The sequence below is a fragment of the Plecotus auritus genome (assembly GCF_963455305.1).
Source record: "Plecotus auritus genome assembly, chromosome: 2".
In the NCBI taxonomy this organism is placed as follows: Eukaryota; Metazoa; Chordata; class Mammalia; order Chiroptera; family Vespertilionidae; genus Plecotus; species Plecotus auritus.
This window is the reverse complement of record NC_137771.1, coordinates 109,922,031-109,942,571: the sequence shown is the minus strand read 5'-3', so window position 1 is coordinate 109,942,571 and position 20,541 is coordinate 109,922,031.

Sequence of the window (20,541 nt, the reverse complement as noted above, 5' to 3'; positions counted from 1 at the left end):
CCTGCTGGTCTCCGGACTTAAGCACTGATCCTCCTGAGCACTTCTGGCTGTCCAGCTTTCCAAACTCCACTGATGAAATGACCACTAAAAGCTGGTCACAACGTCCCAACCTTTGTTCACTTGAGCGTTTTCGGCCATTAACCCCCATTGTTCGCCTGACCAATGACCCACAAGGCTCTCTACTGAGCTCCTAAGAAGCGGGGTGTCTTCCCAATCCCTGGAAGTTCGCTTAAGGGCCTAACACCCACAGCCCCAGCTCAAATTCTGCTCACAGACTTACTATTCCCAGCTGGATAGGTTTACAAGCAGGCGGCTGCCAGCGCTGCTTTAAAACCTCCCTCGGCGACGATGAGGCCAGGGACCCCGCATGGTACCCAACATGTGAGCACCTCACACTGGACTGACCTGGGACTCTGACAGTCCTGCCTGAGGTTTTGAAATCTGGGAAAAGGCAGTGTTTAGACCCTGAAAAGCCTTTAACTACTGGGAGAAAAGGCCTGCCCCTCCAGGCTCACTTATAGTGTCCCGAGCCCTTATTCCCAGTTTTTTGCTTAATAATGGGGCACGCTCTTCCCAGAGAACAGATACCATGTCCGAAATTCCAGAGCATGAACCCATGGAATTTGGGACGTTTGTGACCTCTAGCTTCCCTCCCTGGAATGCATTCACCTGGCTCTATACAAGGCCCCACCCCTTGTGACGTCATCACTTCTGGCTGGCCTGAGAGTCCCAAGCCCTTATCCACCTGAGCATTTCTGGATCTTCCTGTGGCCACTCCCCCTCGAAGACGTCAGCACTTCAGCCAGCCCAAGAGACCCAAGCACTTGAACACCTGAGCATTTCGGGCTCTTCATGTGGCCTCTCCCCCTCAATGATGTCATCACTTCCGCCAGCCCCAGGGAGCCAAGCACTTGAACACCTGAGCATTTCTGGCTATCCACGTGGCCCTTTCCCTTCAATGACGTCAGCATTTCCTGCTGGTCTCCGGACCTTAAGCACTGATCCTCCTGAGCACTTCTGGCTGTCCAGCTTTTCAAACTCCACTGATGAAATGACCACTGAAAGCTGGTCACAGCCTCCCAACCTTGGTTCACGTGAGCGTTTTTGGCCATTAACCCCCATTGTTCGCCTGACCAATGACCCACAAGGCTCTCTACTGAGCTCCTAAGAAGCGGGGTGTCTTCCCAATCTCTGGAAGTTCGCTTAAGGGCCTAACACCCACAGCCCCAGCTCAACTTATGCTCACAGACTTACTCTTCCCAGCTGGATAGGGTTACAAGCAGGCGGCTGCCAGCGCTCCTTTAAAACCTCCCTCGGCGACGATGAGGCCAGGGACCCCGCATGGTACCCAACGTGTGGGCACCTCACACTGGACTGACCTGGGACTCTGACAGTCCTGCCTGAGGTTTTGAAATCTGGGAAAAGGCAGTGTTTAGACCCTGAAAAGCCTTTAACTACTGGGAGAAAAGGCCTGCCCTCCAGGCTCACTTACAGTTTTCCGAGCCCTTATTCCCAGTTTTTTGCTTAATAATGGGGCACGCCCTACCCAGAGAACAGGTACCATGTCCTAAATTCCAGAGCAAGTACCCATGGAATTTGGGATGTTTGTGACCTCTAGTTTCCCTCCCTGGAATGCATTCACCTGGCTCTATACATGGCCCCTCCCCTTTTGACGTAATCACTTCTGGCTGGCCTGAGAGTCCCAAGCCCTTATCCACCTGAGCATTTCTGGATCTTCCTGTGGCCACTCCCCCTCGAAGACGTCAGCACTTCAGCCAGCCCAAGGGACCCAAGCACTTGAACACGTGAGCATTACAGGCTCTTCTTGTGGCCTCTCCCCCTCAATGACGTCATCACTTCCGCCAGCCCCAGGGAGCCAAGCACTTGAACACCTGAGCATTTCTGGCTATCCACGTGGCCCTTTCCCTTCAATGACGTCAGCATTTCCTGCTGGTCTCCGGACCTTAAGCACTGATCCTCCTGAGCACTTCTGGCTGAGCAGCTTTCCAAACTCCACTGATGAAATGACCACTAAAAGCTGGTCACAGCGTCCCAACCTTTTTTCACGTGAGCGTTTTCGGCCATTAACCCCCATTGTTCGCCTGACCAATGACCCACAAGGCTCTCTACTGAGCTTCTAAGAAGCGGGGTGTCTTCCCAATCCCTGGAAGTTCGCTTAAGGGCCTAACACCCACAGCCCCAGCTCAACTTCTGCTCACAGACTTACTCTTCCCAGCTGGATAGGGTTACAAGCAGGCGGCTGCCAGCGCTCCTTTAAAACCTCCCTTGGCTACGATGAGGCCAGGGACCCCGCATGGTACCCAACATGTGGGCACCTCACACTGGACTGACCTGGACTCTGACAGTCCTGCATGAGGTTTTAAAATCTGGGAAAAGGCAGTGTTTAGATACTGAAAAGCCTTTAACTACTGGGAGAAAAGGCCTGCCCCTCCAGGCTCACTTACAATTTCCCGAGCCCTTATTCCCAGTTTTTTGCTTAATAATGGGGCACGACCTTCCCATAGAACAGGTACCATGTCCTAAATTCCAGAGCATGAACCCATGGAATTTGGGATGTTTGTGACCTCTAGCTTCCCTCCCTGGAATGCATTCACCTGGCTGTATACATAGCCCCTTTCCTTTTGACGTCATCACTTCTGGCTGGCCTGAGAGTCCCAAGCCCTTATCCACCTGAGCATTTCTGGATCTCCCTGTGGCCACTCCCCCTCGAAGACCTCAGCACTTCAGCCAGCCCAAGGGACCCAAGCACTTGAACACGTGAGCATTTCGGGCTCTTCTTGTGGCCTCTCCCCCTCATTGACGTCATCACTTTCGCCAGCCCCAGGGAGCCAAGCACTTGAACACCTGAACATTTCTGGCTATCCACGTGGCCCTTTCCCTTCAATGACGTCAGCATTTCCTGCTGGTCTCCGGACCTTAAGCACTGATCCTCCTGAGCACTTCTGTCTGTCCAGCTTTCCAAACTCCACTGATGAAATGACCACTAAAAGCTGGTCACAACGTCCCAACCTTTGTTCAGTTGAGCGTTTTCGGCCATTAACCCCCATTGTTCGCCTGACCAATGACCCACAAGGCTCTCTACTGAGCTCCTAAGAAGCGGGGTGTCTTCCCAATCCCTGGAAGTTCGCTTAAGGGCCTAACACCCACAGCTCCAGCTCAAATTCTGCTCACAGACTTACTCTTCCCAGCTGGATAGGGTTACAAGCAGGCGGCTGCCAGCGCTCCTTAAAAACCTCCCTAGGCGACGATGAGGCCAGGGACCCCGCATGGTACCAAACATGTGGGCACTTCACACTGGACTGACCTGGGACTCTGACAGTCCTGCCTGAGGTTTTGAAATCTGGGAAAATGCACTGTTTAGACCCTGAAAAGACTTTAACTACTGGGAGAAAAGGCCTGCCCCTCCAGGCTCACTTACAGTTTCCCGAGCCCTTATTCCCAGTTTTTTGCTTAATAATGGGGCACGCCCTTCCCAGAGAACAGGTACCATGTCCTAAATTCCAGAGCATGAACCCATGGAATTTGGGATGTTTGTGACTTCTAGCTTCCCTCCCTGGAATGCATCACCTGGCTCTATACATGGCCCCTCCCCTTTTGACGTAATCACTTCTGGCTGGCCTGAGAGTCCCAAGCCCTTATCCACCTGAGCATTTCTGGATCTTCCTGTGGCCACTCCCCCTCGAAGACGTCAGCACTTCAGCCAGCCCAAGGGACCCAAGCACTTGAACACCTGAGCATTTCAGGCTCTTCTTGTGGCCTCTCCCCCTCAATGACGTCATCACTTCCGCCAGCCCCAGGGAGCCAAGCACTTGAACACCTGAGCATTTCTGGCTATCCACGTGGCCCTTTCCCTTCAATGACGTCAGCATTTCCTGCTGGTCTCCGGACTTAAGCACTGATCCTCCTGAGCACTTCTGGCTGTCCAGCTTTCCAAACTCCACTGATGAAATGACCACTAAAAGCTGGTCACAACGTCCCAACCTTTGTTCACTTGAGCGTTTTCGGCCATTAACCCCCATTGTTCGCCTGACCAATGACCCACAAGGCTCTCTACTGAGCTCCTAAGAAGCGGGGTGTCTTCCCAATCTCTGGAAGTTCGCTTAAGGGCCTAACACCCACAGCCCCAGCTCAACTTATGCTCACAGACTTACTCTTCCCAGCTGGATAGGGTTACAAGCAGGCGGCTGCCAGCGCTCCTTTAAAACCTCCCTCGGCGACGATGAGGCCAGGGACCCCGCATGGTACCCAACGTGTGGGCACCTCACACTGGACTGACCTGGGACTCTGACAGTCCTGCCTGAGGTTTTGAAATCTGGGAAAAGGCAGTGTTTAGACCCTGAAAAGCCTTTAACTACTGGGAGAAAAGGCCTGCCCCTCCAGGCTCACTTACAGTTTTCCGAGCCCTTATTCCCAGTTTTTTGCTTAATAATGGGGCACGCCCTACCCAGAGAACAGGTACCATGTCCTAAATTCCAGAGCAAGTACCCATGGAATTTGGGATGTTTGTGACCTCTAGTTTCCCTCCCTGGAATGCATTCACCTGGCTCTATACATGGCCCCTCCCCTTTTGACGTAATCACTTCTGGCTGGCCTGAGAGTCCCAAGCCCTTATCCACCTGAGCATTTCTGGATCTTCCTGTGGCCACTCCCCCTCGAAGACGTCAGCACTTCAGCCAGCCCAAGGGACCCAAGCACTTGAACACGTGAGCATTACAGGCTCTTCTTGTGGCCTCTCCCCCTCAATGACGTCATCACTTCCGCCAGCCCCAGGGAGCCAAGCACTTGAACACCTGAGCATTTCTGGCTATCCACGTGGAACTTTCCCTTCAATGACGTCAGCATTTCCTGCTGGTCTCCGGACCTTAAGCACTGATCCTCCTGAGCACTTCTGGCTGAGCAGCTTTCCAAACTCCACTGATGAAATGACCACTAAAAGCTGGTCACAGCGTCCCAACCTTTTTTCACGTGAGCGTTTTCGGCCATTAACCCCCATTGTTCGCCTGACCAATGACCCACAAGGCTCTCTACTGAGCTTCTAAGAAGCGGGGTGTCTTCCCAATCCCTGGAAGTTCGCTTAAGGGCCTAACACCCACAGCCCCAGCTCAACTTCTGCTCACAGACTTACTCTTCCCAGCTGGATAGGGTTACAAGCAGGCGGCTGCCAGCGCTCCTTTAAAACCTCCCTTGGCTACGATGAGGCCAGGGACCCCGCATGGTACCCAACATGTGGGCACCTCACACTGGACTGACCTGGACTCTGACAGTCCTGCATGAGGTTTTAAAATCTGGGAAAAGGCAGTGTTTAGATACTGAAAAGCCTTTAACTACTGGGAGAAAAGGCCTGCCCCTCCAGGCTCACTTACAATTTCCCGAGCCCTTATTCCCAGTTTTTTGCTTAATAATGGGGCACGACCTTCCCATAGAACAGGTACCATGTCCTAAATTCCAGAGCATGAACCCATGGAATTTGGGATGTTTGTGACCTCTAGCTTCCCTCCCTGGAATGCATTCACCTGGCTGTATACATAGCCCCTTTCCTTTTGACGTCATCACTTCTGGCTGGCCTGAGAGTCCCAAGCCCTTATCCACCTGAGCATTTCTGGATCTCCCTGTGGCCACTCCCCCTCGAAGACCTCAGCACTTCAGCCAGCCCAAGGGACCCAAGCACTTGAACACGTGAGCATTTCGGGCTCTTCTTGTGGCCTCTCCCCCTCAATGACGTCATCACTTTCGCCAGCCCCAGGGAGCCAAGCACTTGAACACCTGAACATTTCTGGCTATCCACGTGGCCCTTTCCCTTCAATGACGTCAGCATTTCCTGCTGGTCTCCGGACCTTAAGCACTGATCCTCCTGAGCACTTCTGTCTGTCCAGCTTTCCAAACTCCACTGATGAAATGACCACTAAAAGCTGGTCACAACGTCCCAACCTTTGTTCAGTTGAGCGTTTTCGGCCATTAACCCCCATTGTTCGCCTGACCAATGACCCACAAGGCTCTCTACTGAGCTCCTAAGAAGCGGGGTGTCTTCCCAATCCCTGGAAGTTCGCTTAAGGGCCTAACACCCACAGCTCCAGCTCAAATTCTGCTCACAGACTTACTCTTCCCAGCTGGATAGGGTTACAAGCAGGCGGCTGCCAGCGCTCCTTTAAAACCTCCCTCGTCGACGATGAGGCCAGGGACCCCGCATGGTACCCAACATGTGGGCACCTCACACTGGACTGACCTGGGACTCTGACAGTCCTGCCTGAGGTTTTGAAATCTGGGAAAATGCACTGTTTAGACCCTGAAAAGACTTTAACTACTGGGAGAAAAGGCCTGCCCCTCCAGGCTCACTTACAGTTTCCCGAGCCCTTATTCCCAGTTTTTTGCTTAATAATGGGGCACGCCCTTCCCAGAGAACAGGTACCATGTCCTAAATTCCAGAGCATGAACCCATGGAATTTGGGATGTTTGTGACTTCTAGCTTCCCTCCCTGGAATGCATCACCTGGCTCTATACATGGCCCCTCCCCTTTTGACGTAATCACTTCTGGCTGGCCTGAGAGTCCCAAGCCCTTATCCACCTGAGCATTTCTGGATCTTCCTGTGGCCACTCCCCCTCGAAGACGTCAGCACTTCAGCCAGCCCAAGGGACCCAAGCACTTGAACACGTGAGCATTTCAGGCTCTTCTTGTGGCCTCTCCCCCTCAATGACGTCATCACTTCCGCCAGCCCCAGGGAGCCAAGCACTTGAACACCTGAGCATTTCTGGCTATCCACGTGGCCCTTTCCCTTCAATGACGTCAGCATTTCCTGCTGGTCTCCGGACCTTAAGCACTGATCCTCCTGAGCACTTCTGGCTGAGCAGCTTTCCAAACTCCACTGATGAAATGACCACTAAAAGCTGGTCACAGCGTCCCAACCTTTTTTCACGTGAGCGTTTTCGGCCATTAACCCCCATTGTTCGCCTGACCAATGACCCACAAGGCTCTCTACTGAGCTTCTAAGAAGCGGGGTGTCTTCCCAATCCCTGGAAGTTCGCTTAAGGGCCTAACACCCACAGCCCCAGCTCAACTTCTGCTCACAGACTTACTCTTCCCAGCTGGATAGGGTTACAAGCAGGCGGCTGCCAGCGCTCCTTTAAAACCTCCCTTGGCTACGATGAGGCCAGGGACCCCGCATGGTACCCAACATGTGGGCACCTCACACTGGACTGACCTGGACTCTGACAGTCCTGCATGAGGTTTTAAAATCTGGGAAAAGGCAGTGTTTAGATACTGAAAAGCCTTTAACTACTGGGAGAAAAGGCCTGCCCCTCCAGGCTCACTTACAATTTCCCGAGCCCTTATTCCCAGTTTTTTGCTTAATAATGGGGCACGACCTTCCCATAGAACAGGTACCATGTCCTAAATTCCAGAGCATGAACCCATGGAATTTGGGATGTTTGTGACCTCTAGCTTCCCTCCCTGGAATGCATTCACCTGGCTGTATACATAGCCCCTTTCCTTTTGACGTCATCACTTCTGGCTGGCCTGAGAGTCCCAAGCCCTTATCCACCTGAGCATTTCTGGATCTCCCTGTGGCCACTCCCCCTCGAAGACCTCAGCACTTCAGCCAGCCCAAGGGACCCAAGCACTTGAACACGTGAGCATTTCGGGCTCTTCTTGTGGCCTCTCCCCCTCAATGACGTCATCACTTTCGCCAGCCCCAGGGAGCCAAGCACTTGAACACCTGAACATTTCTGGCTATCCACGTGGCCCTTTCCCTTCAATGACGTCAGCATTTCCTGCTGGTCTCCGGACCTTAAGCACTGATCCTCCTGAGCACTTCTGTCTGTCCAGCTTTCCAAACTCCACTGATGAAATGACCACTAAAAGCTGGTCACAACGTCCCAACCTTTGTTCAGTTGAGCGTTTTCGGCCATTAACCCCCATTGTTCGCCTGACCAATGACCCACAAGGCTCTCTACTGAGCTCCTAAGAAGCGGGGTGTCTTCCCAATCCCTGGAAGTTCGCTTAAGGGCCTAACACCCACAGCTCCAGCTCAAATTCTGCTCACAGACTTACTCTTCCCAGCTGGATAGGGTTACAAGCAGGCGGCTGCCAGCGCTCCTTTAAAACCTCCCTCGTCGACGATGAGGCCAGGGACCCCGCATGGTACCCAACATGTGGGCACCTCACACTGGACTGACCTGGGACTCTGACAGTCCTGCCTGAGGTTTTGAAATCTGGGAAAATGCACTGTTTAGACCCTGAAAAGACTTTAACTACTGGGAGAAAAGGCCTGCCCCTCCAGGCTCACTTACAGTTTCCCGAGCCCTTATTCCCAGTTTTTTGCTTAATAATGGGGCACGCCCTTCCCAGAGAACAGGTACCATGTCCTAAATTCCAGAGCATGAACCCATGGAATTTGGGATGTTTGTGACTTCTAGCTTCCCTCCCTGGAATGCATCACCTGGCTCTATACATGGCCCCTCCCCTTTTGACGTAATCACTTCTGGCTGGCCTGAGAGTCCCAAGCCCTTATCCACCTGAGCATTTCTGGATCTTCCTGTGGCCACTCCCCCTCGAAGACGTCAGCACTTCAGCCAGCCCAAGGGACCCAAGCACTTGAACACGTGAGCATTTCAGGCTCTTCTTGTGGCCTCTCCCCCTCAATGACGTCATCACTTCCGCCAGCCCCAGGGAGCCAAGCACTTGAACACCTGAGCATTTCTGGCTATCCACGTGGCCCTTTCCCTTCAATGACGTCAGCATTTCCTGCTGGTCTCCGGACTTAAACACTGATCCTCCTGAGCACTTCTGGCTGTCCAGCTTTCCAAACTCCACTGATGAAATGACCACTAAAAGCTGGTCACAACGTCCCAACCTTTGTTCACTTGAGCGTTTTCGGCCATTAACCCCCATTGTTCGCCTGACCAATGACCCACAAGGCTCTCTACTGAGCTCCTAAGAAGCGGGGTGTCTTCCCAATCCCTGGAAGTTCGCTTAAGGGCCTAACACCCACAGCCCCAGCTCAAATTCTGCTCACAGACTTACTATTCCCAGCTGGATAGGTTTACAAGCAGGCGGCTGCCAGCGCTGCTTTAAAACCTCCCTCGGCGACGATGAGGCCAGGGACCCCGCATGGTACCCAACATGTGAGCACCTCACACTGGACTGACCTGGGACTCTGACAGTCCTGCCTGAGGTTTTGAAATCTGGGAAAAGGCAGTGTTTAGACCCTGAAAAGCCTTTAACTACTGGGAGAAAAGGCCTGCCCCTCCAGGCTCACTTATAGTGTCCCGAGCCCTTATTCCCAGTTTTTTGCTTAATAATGGGGCACGCTCTTCCCAGAGAACAGATACCATGTCCGAAATTCCAGAGCATGAACCCATGGAATTTGGGACGTTTGTGACCTCTAGCTTCCCTCCCTGGAATGCATTCACCTGGCTCTATACAAGGCCCCACCCCTTGTGACGTCATCACTTCTGGCTGGCCTGAGAGTCCCAAGCCCTTATCCACCTGAGCATTTCTGGATCTTCCTGTGGCCACTCCCCCTCGAAGACGTCAGCACTTCAGCCAGCCCAAGAGACCCAAGCACTTGAACACCTGAGCATTTCGGGCTCTTCATGTGGCCTCTCCCCCTCAATGATGTCATCACTTCCGCCAGCCCCAGGGAGCCAAGCACTTGAACACCTGAGCATTTCTGGCTATCCACGTGGCCCTTTCCCTTCAATGACGTCAGCATTTCCTGCTGGTCTCCGGACCTTAAGCACTGATCCTCCTGAGCACTTCTGGCTGTCCAGCTTTCCAAACTCCACTGATGAAATGACCACTGAAAGCTGGTCACAGCCTCCCAACCTTGGTTCACGTGAGCGTTTTTGGCCATTAACCCCCATTGTTCGCCTGACCAATGACCCACAAGGCTCTCTACTGAGCTCCTAAGAAGCGGGGTGTCTTCCCAATCTCTGGAAGTTCGCTTAAGGGCCTAACACCCACAGCCCCAGCTCAACTTATGCTCACAGACTTACTCTTCCCAGCTGGATAGGGTTACAAGCAGGCGGCTACCAGCGCTCCTTTAAAACCTCCCTCGGCGACGATGAGGCCAGGGACCCCGCATGGTACCCAACGTGTGGGCACCTCACACTGGACTGACCTGGGACTCTGACAGTCCTGCCTGAGGTTTTGAAATCTGGTAAAAGGCAGTGTTTAGACCCTGAAAAGCCTTTAACTACTGGGAGAAAAGGCCTGCCCCTCCAGGCTCACTTACAATTTCCCGAGCCCTTATTCCCAGTTTTTTGCTTAATAATGGGGCACGCCCTTCCCAGAGAACAGGTACCATGTCCTAAATTCCAGAGCATGAACCCATGGAATTTGGGATGTTTGTGACCTCTAGCTTCCCTCCCTGGAATGCATTCACCTGGCTCTATACATGGCCCCTCCCCTTTTGACGTCATCACTTCTGGCTGGCCTGAGAGTCCCAAGCCATTATCCACCTGAGCATTTCTGGATCTTCCTGTGGCCACTCCCCCGCGAAGACTTCAGAACTACAGCCAGCCCAAGGAACCCAAGCACTTGAACACCTGAGCATTTCGGCTCTTCATGTGGCCTCTCCCCCTCAATGACGTCATCACTTCCGCCAGCCCCAGGGAGCCAAGCACTTGAACACCTGAGCATTTCTGGCTATCCACGTGGCCCTTTCCCTTCAATGACGTCAGCATTTCCTGCTGGTCTCCGGACCTTAAGCTCTGATCCTCCTGAGCACTTCTGGCTGTCCAGCTTTCCAAACTCCACTGATGAAATGACCACTAAAAGCTGGTCACAGCGTCCCAACCTTTGTTCACGTGAGCGTTTTCGTCCATTCACCCCCATTGTTCGCCTGACCAATGACCCACAAGGCTCTCTACTGAGCTCCTAAGAAGCGGGGTGTCTTCCCAATCTCTGGAAGTTCGCTTAAGGGCCTAACACCCACAGCCCCAGCTCAACTTCTGCTCACAGACTTACTCTTTCCGGCTGGATAGGGTTACAACTAGGCGGCTGCCAGCGCTCCTTTAAAATCTCCCTCGGCGACGATGAAACCAGGGTCCCCGCATGGTACCCAACATGTGGGCACCTCACACTGGACTGACCTGGGACTCTGACAGTCCTGCCTGAGGTTTTGAAATCTGGGAAAAGGCAGTGTTTAGACCCTGAAAAGCCTTTAACTACTGGGAGAAAAGGCCTGCCCCTCCAGGCTCACTTACAGTTTCCCGAGCCCTTATTCCCAGTTTTTTGCTTAATAATGGGGCACGCCCTTCCCAGAGAACAGGTACTATGTCCAAAATTCCAGAGCATGAACCCATGGAATTTGGGACGTTTGTGACCTCTAGCTTCCCTCCCTGGAATGCATTCACCTGGCTGTATACATAGCCCCTTTCCTTTTGACGTCATCACTTCTGGCTGGCCTGAGAGTCCCAAGCCCTTATCCACCTGAGCATTTCTGGATCTCCCTGTGGCCACTCCCCCTCGAAGACCTCAGCACTTCAGCCAGCCCAAGGGACCCAAGCACTTGAACACGTGAGCATTTCGGGCTCTTCTTGTGGCCTCTCCCCCTCAATGACGTCATCACTTCCGCCAGCCCCAGGGAGCCAAGCACTTGAACACCTGAACATTTCTGGCTATCCACGTGGCCCTTTCCCTTCAATGACGTCAGCATTTCCTGCTGGTCTCCGGACCTTAAGCACTGATCCTCCTGAGCACTTCTGTCTGTCCAGCTTTCCAAACTCCACTGATGAAATGACCACTAAAAGCTGGTCACAACGTCCCAACCTTTGTTCAGTTGAGCGTTTTCGGCCATTAACCCCCATTGTTCGCCTGACCAATGACCCACAAGGCTCTCTACTGAGCTCCTAAGAAGCGGGGTGTCTTCCCAATCCCTGGAAGTTCGCTTAAGGGCCTAACACCCACAACTCCAGCTCAAATTCTGCTCACAGACTTACTCTTCCCAGCTGGATAGGGTTACAAGCAGTCGGCTGCCAGCGCTCCTTAAAAACCTCCCTAGGCGACGATGAGGCCAGGGACCCAGCATGGTACCAAACATGTGGGCACTTCACACTGGACTGACCTGGGACTCTGACAGTCCTGCCTGAGGTTTTGAAATCAGGGAAAATGCACTGTTTAGACCCTGAAAAGACTTTAACTACTGGGAGAAAAGGCCTGCCCCTCCAGGCTCACTTACAGTTTCCCGAGCCCTTATTCCCAGTTTTTTGCTTAATAATGGGGCACGCCCTTCCCAGAGAACAGGTACCATGTCCTAAATTCCAGAGCATGAACCCATGGAATTTGGGATGTTTGTGACTTCTAGCTTCCCTCCCTGGAATGCATCACCTGGCTCTATACATGGCCCCTCCCCTTTTGACGTCATCACTTCTGGCTGGCCTGAGAGTCCCAAGCCCTTATCCACCTGAGCATTTCTGGATCTTCCTGTGGCCACTCCCCCTCGAAGACGTCAGCACTTCAGCCAGCCCAAGGGACCCAAGCACTTGAACACGTGAGCATTTCAGGCTCTTCTTGTGGCCTCTCCCCCTCAATGACGTCATCACTTCCGCCAGCCCCAGGGAGCCAAGCACTTGAACACCTGAGCATTTCTGGCTATCCACGTGGCCCTTTCCCTTCAATGACTTCAGCATTTCCTGCTGGTCTCCGGACCTTAAACACTGATCCTCCTGAGCACTTCTGGCTGTCCAGCTTTCCAAACTCCACTGATGAAATGACCACTAAAAGCTGGTCACAACGTCCCAACCTTTGTTCACTTGAGCGTTTTCGGACATTAACCCCCATTGTTCGCCTGACCAATTACCCACAAGGCTCTCTACTGAGCTCCTAAGAAGCGGGGTGTCTTCCCAATCCCTGGAAGTTCGCTTAAGGGCCTAACACCCACAGCCCCAGCTCAAATTCTGCTCACAGACTTACTATTCCCAGCTGGATAGGTTTACAAGCAGGCGGCTGCCAGCGCTGCTTTAAAACCTCCCTCGGCGACGATGAGGCCAGGGACCCCGCATAGTACCCAACATGTGAGCACCTCACACTGGACTGACCTGGGACTCTGACAGTCCTGCCTGAGGTTTTGAAATCTGGGAAAAGGCAGTGTTTAGACCCTGAAAAGCCTTTAACTACTGGGAGAAAAGGCCTGCCCCTCCAGGCTCACTTATAGTGTCCCGAGCCCTTATTCCCAGTTTTTTGCTTAATAATGGGGCACGCTCTTCCCAGAGAACAGGTACCATGTCCGAAATTCCAGAGCATGAACCCATGGAATTTGGGACGTTTGTGACCTCTAGCTTCCCTCCCTGGAATGCATTCACCTGGCTCTATACAAGGCCCCACCCCTTGTGACGTCATCACTTCTGGCTGGCCTGAGAGTCCCAAGCCCTTATCCACCTGAGCATTTCTGGATCTTCCTGTGGCCACTCCCCCTCGAAGACGTCAGCACTTCAGCCAGCCCAAGAGACCCAAGCACTTGAACACCTGAGCATTTCGGGCTCTTCATGTGGCCTCTCCCCCTCAATGATGTCATCACTTCCGCCAGCCCCAGGGAGCCAAGCACTTGAACACCTGAGCATTTCTGGCTATCCACGTGGCCCTTTCCCTTCAATGACGTCAGCATTTCCTGCTGGTCTCCGGACCTTAAGCACTGATCCTCCTGAGCACTTCTGGCTGTCCAGCTTTCCAAACTCCACTGATGAAATGACCACTGAAAGCTGGTCACAGCCTCCCAACCTTGGTTCACGTGAGCGTTTTTGGCCATTAACCCCCATTGTTCGCCTGACCAATGACCCACAAGGCTCTCTACTGAGCTCCTAAGAAGCGGGGTGTCTTCCCAATCTCTGGAAGTTCGCTTAAGGGCCTAACACCCACAGCCCCAGCTCAACTTATGCTCACAGACTTACTCTTCCCAGCTGGATAGGGTTACAAGCAGGCGGCTGCCAGCGCTCCTTTAAAACCTCCCTCGGCGACGATGAGGCCAGGGACCCCGCATGGTACCCAACGTGTGGGCACCTCACACTGGACTGACCTGGGACTCTGACAGTCCTGCCTGAGGTTTTGAAATCTGGTAAAAGGCAGTGTTTAGACCCTGAAAAGCCTTTAACTACTGGGAGAAAAGGCCTGCCCCTCCAGGCTCACTTACAGTTTTCCGAGCCCTTATTCCCAGTTTTTTGCTTAATAATGGGGCACGCCCTACCCAGAGAACAGGTACCATGTCCTAAATTCCAGAGCAAGTACCCATGGAATTTGGGATGTTTGTGACCTCTAGTTTCCCTCCCTGGAATGCATTCACCTGGCTCTATACATGGCCCCTCCCCTTTTGACGTAATCACTTCTGGCTGGCCTGAGAGTCCCAAGCCCTTATCCACCTGAGCATTTCTGGATCTTCCTGTGGCCACTCCCCCTCGAAGACGTCAGCACTTCAGCCAGCCCAAGGGACCCAAGCACTTGAACACGTGAGCATTACAGGCTCTTCTTGTGGCCTCTCCCCCTCAATGACGTCATCACTTCCGCCAGCCCCAGGGAGCCAAGCACTTGAACACCTGAGCATTTCTGGCTATCCACGTGGCCCTTTCCCTTCAATGACGTCAGCATTTCCTGCTGGTCTCCGGACCTTAAGCACTGATCCTCCTGAGCACTTCTGGCTGAGCAGCTTTCCAAACTCCACTGATGAAATGACCACTAAAAGCTGGTCACAGCGTCCCAACCTTTTTTCACGTGAGCGCTTTCGGCCATTAACCCCCATTGTTCGCCTGACCAATGACCCACAAGGCTCTCTACTGAGCTTCTAAGAAGCGGGGTGTCTTCCCAATCCCTGGAAGTTCGCTTAAGGGCCTAACACCCACAGCCCCAGCTCAACTTCTGCTCACAGACTTACTCTTCCCAGCTGGATAGGGTTACAAGCAGGCGGCTGCCAGCGCTCCTTTAAAACCTCCCTCGGTGACGATGAGGCCAGGGACCCCGCATGGTACCCAACATGTGGGCACCTCACACTGGACTGACCTGGACTCTGACAGTCCTGCATGAGGTTTTAAAATCTGGGAAAAGGCAGTGTTTAGATACTGAAAAGCCTTTAACTACTGGGAGAAAAGGCCTGCCCCTCCAGGCTCACTTACAATTTCCCGAGCCCTTATTCCCAGTTTTTTGCTTAATAATGGGGCACGACCTTCCCATAGAACAGGTACCATGTCCTAAATTCCAGAGCATGAACCCATGGAATTTGGGATGTTTGTGACCTCTAGCTTCCCTCCCTGGAATGCATTCACCTGGCTGTATACATAGCCCCTTTCCTTTTGACGTCATCACTTCTGGCTGGCCTGAGAGTCCCAAGCCCTTATCCACCTGAGCATTTCTGGATCTCCCTGTGGCCACTCCCCCTCGAAGACCTCAGCACTTCAGCCAGCCCAAGGGACCCAAGCACTTGAACACGTGAGCATTTCGGGCTCTTCTTGTGGCCTCTCCCCCTCAATGACGTCATCACTTCCGCCAGCCCCAGGGAGCCAAGCACTTGAACACCTGAACATTTCTGGCTATCCACGTGGCCCTTTCCCTTCAATGACGTCAGCATTTCCTGCTGGTCTCCGGACCTTAAGCACTGATCCTCCTGAGCACTTCTGTCTGTCCAGCTTTCCAAACTCCACTGATGAAATGACCACTAAAAGCTGGTCACAACGTCCCAACCTTTGTTCAGTTGAGCGTTTTCGGCCATTAACCCCCATTGTTCGCCTGACCAATGACCCACAAGGCTCTCTACTGAGCTCCTAAGAAGCGGGGTGTCTTCCCAATCCCTGGAAGTTCGCTTAAGGGCCTAACACCCACAGCTCCAGCTCAAATTCTGCTCACAGACTTACTCTTCCCAGCTGGATAGGGTTACAAGCAGGCGGCTGCCAGCGCTCCTTAAAAACCTCCCTAGGCGACGATGAGGCCAGGGACCCCGCATGGTACCAAACATGTGGGCACTTCACACTGGACTGACCTGGGACTCTGACAGTCCTGCCTGAGGTTTTGAAATCTGGGAAAATGCACTGTTTAGACCCTGAAAAGACTTTAACTACTGGGAGAAAAGGCCTGCCCCTCCAGGCTCACTTACAGTTTCCCGAGCCCTTATTCCCAGTTTTTTGCTTAATAATGGGGCACGCCCTTCCCAGAGAACAGGTACCATGTCCTAAATTCCAGAGCATGAACCCATGGAATTTGGGATGTTTGTGACTTCTAGCTTCCCTCCCTGGAATGCATCACCTGGCTCTATACATGGCCCCTCCCCTTTTGACGTAATCACTTCTGGCTGGCCTGAGAGTCCCAAGCCCTTATCCACCTGAGCATTTCTGGATCTTCCTGTGGCCACTCCCCGTCGAAGACGTCAGCACTTCAGCCAGCCCAAGGGACCCAAGCACTTGAACACGTGAGCATTTCAGGCTCTTCTTGTGGCCTCTCCCCCTCAATGACGTCATCACTTCCGCCAGCCCCAGGGAGCCAAGCACTTGAACACCTGAGCATTTCTGGCTATCCACGTGGCCCTTTCCCTTCAATGACGTCAGCATTTCCTGCTGGTCTCCGGACTTAAGCACTGATCCTCCTGAGCACTTCTGGCTGTCCAGCTTTCCAAACTCCACTGATGAAATGACCACTAAAAGCTGGTCACAACGTCCCAACCTTTGTTCACTTGAGCGTTTTCGGCCATTAACCCCCATTGTTCGCCTGACCAATGACCCACAAGGCTCTCTACTGAGCTCCTAAGAAGCGGGGTGTCTTCCCAATCCCTGGAAGTTCGCTTAAGGGCCTAACACCCACAGCCCCAGCTCAAATTCTGCTCACAGACTTACTATTCCCAGCTGGATAGGTTTACAAGCAGGCGGCTGCCAGCGCTGCTTTAAAACCTCCCTCGGCGACGATGAGGCCAGGGACCCCGCATGGTACCCAACATGTGAGCACCTCACACTGGACTGACCTGGGACTCTGACAGTCCTGCCTGAGGTTTTGAAATCTGGGAAAAGGCAGTGTTTAGACCCTGAAAAGCCTTTAACTACTGGGAGAAAAGGCCTGCCCCTCCAGGCTCACTTATAGTGTCCCGAGCCCTTATTCCCAGTTTTTTGCTTAATAATGGGGCACGCTCTTCCCAGAGAACAGATACCATGTCCGAAATTCCAGAGCATGAACCCATGGAATTTGGGACATTTGTGACCTCTAGCTTCCCTCCCTGGAATGCATTCACCTGGCTCTATACAAGGCCCCACCCCTTGTGACGTCATCACTTCTGGCTGGCCTGAGAGTCCCAAGCCCTTATCCACCTGAGCATTTCTGGATCTTCCTGTGGCCACTCCCCCTCGAAGACGTCAGCACTTCAGCCAGCCCAAGAGACCCAAGCACTTGAACACCTGAGCATTTCGGGCTCTTCATGTGGCCTCTCCCCCTCAATGATGTCATCACTTCCGCCAGCCCCAGGGAGCCAAGCACTTGAACACCTGAGCATTTCTGGCTATCCACGTGGCCCTTTCCCTTCAATGACGTCAGCATTTCCTGCTGGTCTCCGGACCTTAAGCACTGATCCTCCTGAGCACTTCTGGCTGTCCAGCTTTCCAAACTCCACTGATGAAATGACCACTGAAAGCTGGTCACAGCCTCCCAACCTTGGTTCACGTGAGCGTTTTTGGCCATTAACCCCCATTGTTCGCCTGACCAATGACCCACAAGGCTCTCTACTGAGCTCCTAAGAAGCGGGGTGTCTTCCCAATCTCTGGAAGTTCGCTTAAGGGCCTAACACCCACAGCCCCAGCTCAACTTATGCTCACAGACTTACTCTTCCCAGCTGGATAGGGTTACAAGCAGGCGGCTGCCAGCGCTCCTTTAAAACCTCCCTCGGCGACGATGAGGCCAGGGACCCCGCATGGTACCCAACGTGTGGGCACCTCACACTGGACTGACCTGGGACTCTGACAGTCCTGCCTGAGGTTTTGAAATCTGGGAAAAGGCAGTGTTTAGACCCTGAAAAGCCTTTAACTACTGGGAGAAAAGGCCTGCCCCTCCAGGATCACTTACAGTTTCCCGAGCCCTTATTCCCAGTTTTTTGCTTAATAATGGGGCACGCCCTACCCAGAGAACAGGTACCATGTCCTAAATTCCAGAGCAAGTACCCATGGAATTTGGGATGTTTGTGACCTCTAGTTTCCCTCCCTGGAATGCATTCACCTGGCTCTATACATGGCCCCTCCCCTTTTGACGTAATCACTTCTGGCTGGCCTGAGAGTCCCAAGCCCTTATCCACCTGAGCATTTCTGGATCTTCCTGTGGCCACTCCCCCTCGAAGACGTCAGCACTTCAGCCAGCCCAAGGGACCCAAGCACTTGAACACGTGAGCATTACAGGCTCTTCTTGTGGCCTCTCCCCCTCAATGACGTCATCACTTCCGCCAGCCCCAGGGAGCCAAGCACTTGAACACCTGAGCATTTCTGGCTATCCACGTGGCCCTTTCCCTTCAATGACGTCAGCATTTCCTGCTGGTCTCCGGACCTTAAGCACTGATCCTCCTGAGCACTTCTGGCTGAGCAGCTTTCCAAACTCCACTGATGAAATGACCACTAAAAGCTGGTCACAGCGTCCCAACCTTTTTTCACGTGAGCGTTTTCGGCCATTAACCCCCATTGTTCGCCTGACCAATGACCCACAAGGCTCTCTACTGAGCTTCTAAGAAGCGGGGTGTCTTCCCAATCCCTGGAAGTTCGCTTAAGGGCCTAACACCCACAGCCCCAGCTCAACTTCTGCTCACAGACTTACTCTTCCCAGCTGGATAGGGTTACAAGCAGGCGGCTGCCAGCGCTCCTTTAAAACCTCCCTTGGCTACGATGAGGCCAGGGACCCCGCATGGTACCCAACATGTGGGCACCTCACACTGGACTGACCTGGACTCTGACAGTCCTGCATGAGGTTTTAAAATCTGGGAAAAGGCAGTGTTTAGATACTGAAAAGCCTTTAACTACTGGGAGAAAAGGCCTGCCCCTCCAGGCTCACTTACAATTTCCCGAGCCCTTATTCCCAGTTTTTTGCTTAATAATGGGGCACGACCTTCCCATAGAACAGGTACCATGTCCTAAATTCCAGAGCATGAACCCATGGAATTTGGGATGTTTGTGACCTCTAGCTTCCCTCCCTGGAATGCATTCACCTGGCTGTATACATAGCCCCTTTCCTTTTGACGTCATCACTTCTGGCTGGCCTGAGAGTCCCAAGCCCTTATCCACCTGAGCATTTCTGGATCTCCCTGTGGCCACTCCCCCTCGAAGACCTCAGCACTTCAGCCAGCCCAAGGGACCCAAGCACTTGAACACGTGAGCATTTCGGGCTCTTCTTGTGGCCTCTCCCCCTCAATGACGTCATCACTTTCGCCAGCCCCAGGGAGCCAAGCACTTGAACACCTGAACATTTCTGGCTATCCACGTGGCCCTTTCCCTTCAATGACGTCAGCATTTCCTGCTGGTCTCCGGACCTTAAGCACTGATCCTCCTGAGCACTTCTGTCTGTCCAGCTTTCCAAACTCCACTGATGAAATGACCACTAAAAGCTGGTCACAACGTCCCAACCTTTGTTCAGTTGAGCGTTTTCGGCCATTAACCCCCATTGTTCGCCTGACCAATGACCCACAAGGCTCTCTACTGAGCTCCTAAGAAGCGGGGTGTCTTCCCAATCCCTGGAAGTTCGCTTAAGGGCCTAACACCCACAGCTCCAGCTCAAATTCTGCTCACAGACTTACTCTTCCCAGCTGGATAGGGTTACAAGCAGGCGGCTGCCAGCGCTCCTTTAAAACCTCCCTCGTCGACGATGAGGCCAGGGACCCCGCATGGTACCCAACATGTGGGCACCTCACACTGGACTGACCTGGGACTCTGACAGTCCTGCCTGAGGTTTTGAAATCTGGGAAAATGCACTGTTTAGACCCTGAAAAGACTTTAACTACTGGGAGAAAAGGCCTGCCCCTCCAGGCTCACTTACAGTTTCCCGAGCCCTTATTCCCAGTTTTTTGCTTAATAATGGGGCACGCCCTTCCCAGAGAACAGGTACCATGTCCTAAATTCCAGAGCATGAACCCATGGAATTTGGGATGTTTGTGACTTCTAGCTTCCCTCCCTGGAATGCATCACCTGGCTCTATACATGGCCCCTCCCCTTTTGACGTAATCACTTCTGGCTGGCCTGAGAGTCCCAAGCCCTTATCCACCTGAGCATTTCTGGATCTTCCTGTGGCCACTCCCCCTCGAAGACGTCAGCACTTCAGCCAGCCCAAGGGACCCAAGCACTTGAACACGTGAGCATTTCAGGCTCTTCTTGTGGCCTCTCCCCCTCAATGACGTCATCACTTCCGCCAGCCCCAGGGAGCCAAGCACTTGAACACCTGAGCATTTCTGGCTATCCACGTGGCCCTTTCCCTTCAATGACGTCAACATTTCCTGCTGGTCTCCGGACTTAAACACTGATCCTCCTGAGCACTTCTGGCTGTCCAGCTTTCCAAACTCCACTGATGAAATGACCACTAAAAGCTGGTCACAACGT